At 35.2% G+C, this 6000-nt stretch overlaps 1 protein-coding gene across 6 annotated transcripts in view; it reads right to left on the reverse strand.

The window, feature by feature from the left end:
* Nucleotides 1-5532, reverse strand: part of LOC108964999 (rho GTPase-activating protein 18) — a 35870-nt gene extending 30338 nt beyond the window's left edge. For 4 of the 6 annotated variants that reach the window (XM_018927121.1, XM_018927122.1, XM_018927118.1 and 1 more), the window contains exon 1: nt 3825-4072. The gene's annotated coding sequence lies outside the window, so the exon portion shown is untranslated. Of the gene's footprint in view, nt 1-3824; nt 4073-4752; nt 4816-5502 lie in introns of those variants that run through there. The other 2 variants (XM_018927125.1, XM_018927123.1) reach the window with 1 other exon arrangement.
* Between the last annotated feature and the right edge of the window lie 468 nt (nt 5533-6000).

A 6000-nucleotide genomic window follows, 5' to 3' on the forward strand; every position in this document is an offset into this window, starting at 1 on the left:
TTCGTACAGAGTTGGATGCAAATATAACTAGAAAGAACGTAAGAGTTTAATAGCAACATACGCACGAAAACCACCGCCGCTCGAAATTAGCTTTGCAGTCGGCTCTACTTTGAGTGTCCACTCAGTGGGCACACTACTATTTCTTATTTTTGCATTTGTATTTGGATTAGTATTCACACATCAAGCGAAGTAATGAACTGCGAGGAATGAAATTGATTCCACTTTGAAACAATGAAACCAAAATAAACAATATAGAAAACATAGCACAGGCAAATACATACATATACATATGTGAACACAGTCAGTCACATACATATGTACATATAAACACATACGTGTTACATACATACATGGGTGTGTTTATATTTGAGTGCAGAAATCAACTAGTCATAAACCACTCTAATAGGAACCAACAGCCTTGACGCTATAGGCGCAAAGCTGGTTTGGAATATCCCGTGCCCAAATTATCAATCTCAACAAAGCCAGTCCAATGAGATATTGTGAAAGATACTCATCCTACGGTATTTTTACTTGAAATAATGAATGGTATAGCCAACTGCATATCTGATGTAACAGCTATAAACTCATTAGCTTTGATCGGCTATAGGTTCATCACAAGATAGGTTTAAAAATCCGATTCCGTTTTTGAAAAATGGAGCAATGAGAATACATATGTACACATGTATTTAGATAAAATTCTCTGATTGATTGGCAAGTCCATCTTGTTGCTTAAAACATGATTTTTTTTTAAATTTATATTAAATACTGAAGTTGAGTTAAAGCCTATTATGGCTAAGGGAGTAGAAGTAAATAAGCATGTGATTGGTATTCATATTTCACTTTTATATGTACATATTCGAGTATACGTACATATATACATAAATATATACATACATACATGTAAATAACAGTTTCAAGTTTCAAAGTCCTGTAAACAATTTCATATTTATATTCAAAGCACATGCTTGACAGCGTCGTCGCGAATATTCAGTATAAAGTGACAGCTTAGCCCAAGTCAAGACCCCGAATTGCTGAGCAAACAGCCAACTGGAGGCACATTGGTACAGTTCCAAGCAATATCTTTACATACAAGCATACAAACTTTTGTGCCTACTTATGTGTTGAATACTATGCTCGCGACAGACTGCAAACGACATCTATCAAATATTAAAATACACACGTTCTTATGGACGGGCCTATTTTGACAGCTGCACGACTGCACGACTGCAGGCCGACAGTTGTCGTTCTCGCTAAATTCAATTTAATCCTATATTTGCCAACGACAGTAGGACGACAGTAGAGTTGACAGTAGAATGGAATATAGAGAGATGAGGTAGAGTGGTGATGCCACTAATATGTAAAATTACTCAAAGCTCTAACAAACCTGATGTTATTTTACAAAGAAAAGCATAAAATGGCTCTGTTACATCATTTATAATAACAATTGACAATTTAAAACAAATAAATATATCAATTTACTTATATTTTGTTTAAAAATTTCACTTTGGACAAAATATTAAAGTTTCATTGAAGTGCAAGGTATTAGTATAGCCACAACGAAATTGTGTACATGCAAAATGGACAATACGTTGTTTTGTGTACATGCCGGCCATTGTTATGTTGCTGCCCTCTCACAAACGTTCATGTAGTAGGATTCACAACGCCATTTTCAGTTCACTGTCGTGCTGCTGCAGTCTGTCGCGAGCATTGTGTTCCACCATTTATGTTACATGTGTATGTATGTATGGTAAATAAATAAAATGATCAAATGTATGCATTCAGCAAAAACGAGTTGGCATTTTGTATTATATTATAACATATATACACATATGTATATGCAAATGGGGAAATGAATTTTCTCGCGCCAGAATTGCAGACGGAATGGCAAGCAAAAAGTAGCAACTTAATAAGTAATATTAAAAGTGCAGATTTAAAGAGTTTTCGGAATTTCTCTCACATTCAAGAACGTTTGAACTCAAGAAAACACAATTCTTCATTGATATCAAGAATAGCACTTGAGTATGCATTATTAGATAAACTACGCTTTACTTATAAAAAAGTATGAAAGCTCAAATCACTTGAGTATGGCTTTAAAACAATCATAGGAAAAAAATATCAGTTGCCTTCTCTGTTCATTCCATTTCAGCTCTGCTTTCTTGTGAAAACAATAACAAAAGTATAAACCGGAACCTCATTTCTATTCTAACTCTATTTGATTATGTCAGTTGTATGGTCAGTTCATCACCCCGCGAACTCGATATTCGTTCTACATATTGAAGGAAGAAAGGGGACAATAGTATTTGGAATATCAAGGCGGACAAAATGACTTCAAACATTTATTTGATTTAAAAAGCTTATGTAGCTTTTTAAAACGTTCTACTCAATTTACGGTGTATTATTGCGTAATAACGCATTATGACAAATGATTTCATAAGATGCTATTTTGATTGTTATAAAGAAGTTAGTGCAGTTTAATTTCTGTTGCTGAAAATGTTTGCATATATGTATGTATAACACAATTTATAGATTGACACATGCATATTTATACGCCTACATGTGTGCATATATAGTATAAGTATATATGTCTGGTTGGTAGTGCATATGTAAGTAATGAAAAMTCTAATAGTATTTTCATTCTTTCCCAAGTTTCTAGTTTACACCGACACCAAGGTTTGCAACAGTACTTTAATTTTTTATTTTGCTTTTTCATTTGTACCGTTCAATGTTTTTCGTTTTCTTTTGGTTTTTGTTGATTGTTTGATGTTTCAAAACGGCTAGCTACGAAAAGTGAAAACACTTCGGCTAAGTAGCAGTAAGTTGTCAAGTATGTACTGATGTGTTTTTGTTGTTGTTCTTCATTTTCAACGCATTTTAATTTTTAGTTAACGTTTTCCCTTTTTGCTGCAACGTCAATTTTAACAACAAAAGTTACACCTTACTACCGAGCGACTGTTACAAAAACACTTTCACAAAACTATATACATATGTATGTAGATACGACTGGCTTCACGGCGGGCGGACGGACGGAGATATACTCGTAATGGAGGAAAGAAGAAACACGTACAATAGATTAACAAAAGTTCGAGGTATGTATAATTTCTTAACACACGCATTCACCGCGCACACACTTCTTCACATATAGATATGCACACACACATGTACATATGTATGTATATAGAGTTTGGCTTCGGAAAATGTGTTTATTATCACTTTGTAAAACTTTAACTGTATTTTGATAAAGCAAACATTTTCAATTGCTCTAAGAATAGATCAACTTCAACACAATGTACGTATGTTTGTATGTATGTATATGTATTTATTGAATTGTATGCTGCTCAACTTTTTATGCAATTGTGCGTAACCATTTAAGGCGAATCACTTAAAAATCTGTTGTTAAGTATTGTTTGATTCACTTCGTCTTTCAGTTTTTCTTAGCTCTAAGAACGGGATTAAGAATGGAGAAAACCAATGCAAGTAATACCAAAAGCGATATAAGAAATATTAAAATCGCAATTTAGACACTCAATATAGCCACAACCACACTCAAGTATTAACAAACGACCGCGCAAATGCCCCTGTATGTGTTTTCACATGTTTGTATGTATAAGTTGGCATGCTTCATTGTATGTAGCTCTAGCAACCAACCGTAGACTGGCTCCACAACTCTTTACTTCGAAGTAAAACCCGTATGCGCTCATGTTCAGCTACTTATGTGTATGCATTCACACATATGTACATGTACATATACAACACACAATTACAACACAGAAATATTTGTATGTACGTATGTTTATTAACACTTGGCTTTGTCAGTTGACACGCACCTCACTTTGCACTTCTTGCAATTGCTATCGCTCTCCGTCGTTTATTTCCAACTCGTTTATTGTTGCATTGAAAAAGCGAATAAGCAAAATCAAGTTGTTGTTGTTATTTGCCTTTGGTTATACCATTTACCGAAGAAAGGTAGTCGACTGTGCCCCGGCGGCACAAAATAAAATAAAATTTACAAAAGAAACWCTTAACGCGCTACAAATTGCACACAACCAAAACGATCGACGTTTCCAAGATGACTAAACTCTGATTTGCTTCCAAATGAGTACCTCTACTTAGCACTCTGCGCTAATTTGAGATTAGTGGAGTGCTGCAGTGTGGGCTTGTGCTCGGAGAGAAGCGTTTCATTGTTGATTGGAGTACTCAAACTGGAATTCCTTCGATCGTTTGGAATAACTCGTTCGGTAATTAAGAGCATGAATGAGATTCTTCGTTTCTTCTCTTAGAAATATGGTTTTGTTACTCCCACATTTTGAAAGGCATTCAAGTGATACGTTTATTGAATAGGTAATCGCGAATGCATGAGTGTAAAACCAATATGTTTTCACTAGTCGCTCAGGTGCCTTGAGACTTTACTTCGCGCGTCTTGGTCTCAGGTGTTCAAGACAATTCATGCTCGACTCGCTCATTTATTCGGTTATCTTTCCAACTAGTAAAACGAAACGTTCGTTCGTGCGTGATCGCTGCACACATATTCACAGCCATGCGCCCACAAAAAGAAGTTTGGGCGCTTTGTTCAATTGCTCCTCTCTCAGATTCTCTTCACGCTAATGTTCTATGTGCACTTGTACCACCGTTTCAATATACATATATTTATTAAACTTGTACATATGTATATATATGAAATATCGCGCAAAAAACAAGACCTAAATCTGGTCATGTAAGAATTAGAAGCACATAAAATTCGGAATTCGTACTTACATATGATTCTGCCCACCGACTCCTATGTGGCCTAACGTTTCGATCAAGGTCACCACTTTAAAGCTGTAGAGAAAGATAGAAAAAGGATAGCAGTTACTGGAAGAATTGAGTATTATGTTGTATTTCTTTGTGATCCACGCTCGAATTGGAGTCATAAGAGAAGATAATCAATGACACCGCTGCCAAACATAATAATATTTCGCTTTCGGTCTAACTATTTTGCAATTGAATTAGACGAGGACGGCAGCAACTGTAAGAAAAAAACAAATTCTGCTGCTCGGGCATATCTTAATACTAAATATATATGTAACACATAAATGCTATTCAAGATGTCTGATGGTTAGTTTTTGGATCAAGTCAGTTTATAGTTACGGTAGTTAATATGCCTACTTAGATTCCATGCGACATCTTGGTTTCTAACCTATAGAAAAGCTGTTATAAACTACACTAATGAATTTTTTCGGCACGATTCCGATTACTTTCTCGGAGGGGTAAAAAAACTGAATTTCCGTGGAAATGGGGTATCTACGGATAGGGGAGCTTCAGAGGAGGAATATCCAAAAATAATATAAAAATAACTAATATTTTTCAAAATATTCACGATTAAAAGTTCAAAAATATGCACTAATAACACAAGGTATTTCTCTATCTTCCATTAAATTTATTCACGTTTTTCACTCTGTATATTTGAATATACACTCTGAACATTGAAATAAGTTCACATTTCAATTTTATTTTGTAATATTTCACCTAAATTTATTAGTTTAAAAATCACTTAGCGAACTCGGCGTTGCAAAGGTTACATTGTTTACAATTATGACGAAAACGAGCGTTGCCACATCTTAAACACCAAATATGTAGGATTCTTAAAGATTTTTCTTTGTTTGTTATTTTGCGTGATCCTTTTTTCTACATTAATTATAATAAAAAATACTTTATAACATTTTTTAAATTATAATTGAGTTGTGAAAACATGATCGCTGATTTGCGCCCACCCCCCTACGGAAGAGAAGGACGATGTGACCAAAGATGCCTTTTATGAGTGCTTGGAAAGCTTGGCGACTTTAACGCCAGGGTGGGCAAAGAAGGTGTCTTTGGCACTACGGTCGGTAAATTCAGCCTCCACGAGGAAACATCTCTAAATGAGTTGAGGCTGATCGACTTCGCCGGGGCCCGAAATATGGTTATCTGTAGTACTAGATTACAGCATAAGAAGATTCATCAAGCTACCTGGCTGTCTCCGGATCG

This window comes from Bactrocera latifrons, unplaced genomic scaffold (genome assembly GCF_001853355.1).
Source record: "Bactrocera latifrons isolate USDA-ARS-PBARC rearing strain unplaced genomic scaffold, ASM185335v1 scaffold_131, whole genome shotgun sequence".
Lineage (NCBI taxonomy): Eukaryota > Metazoa > Arthropoda > Insecta > Diptera > Tephritidae > Bactrocera > Bactrocera latifrons.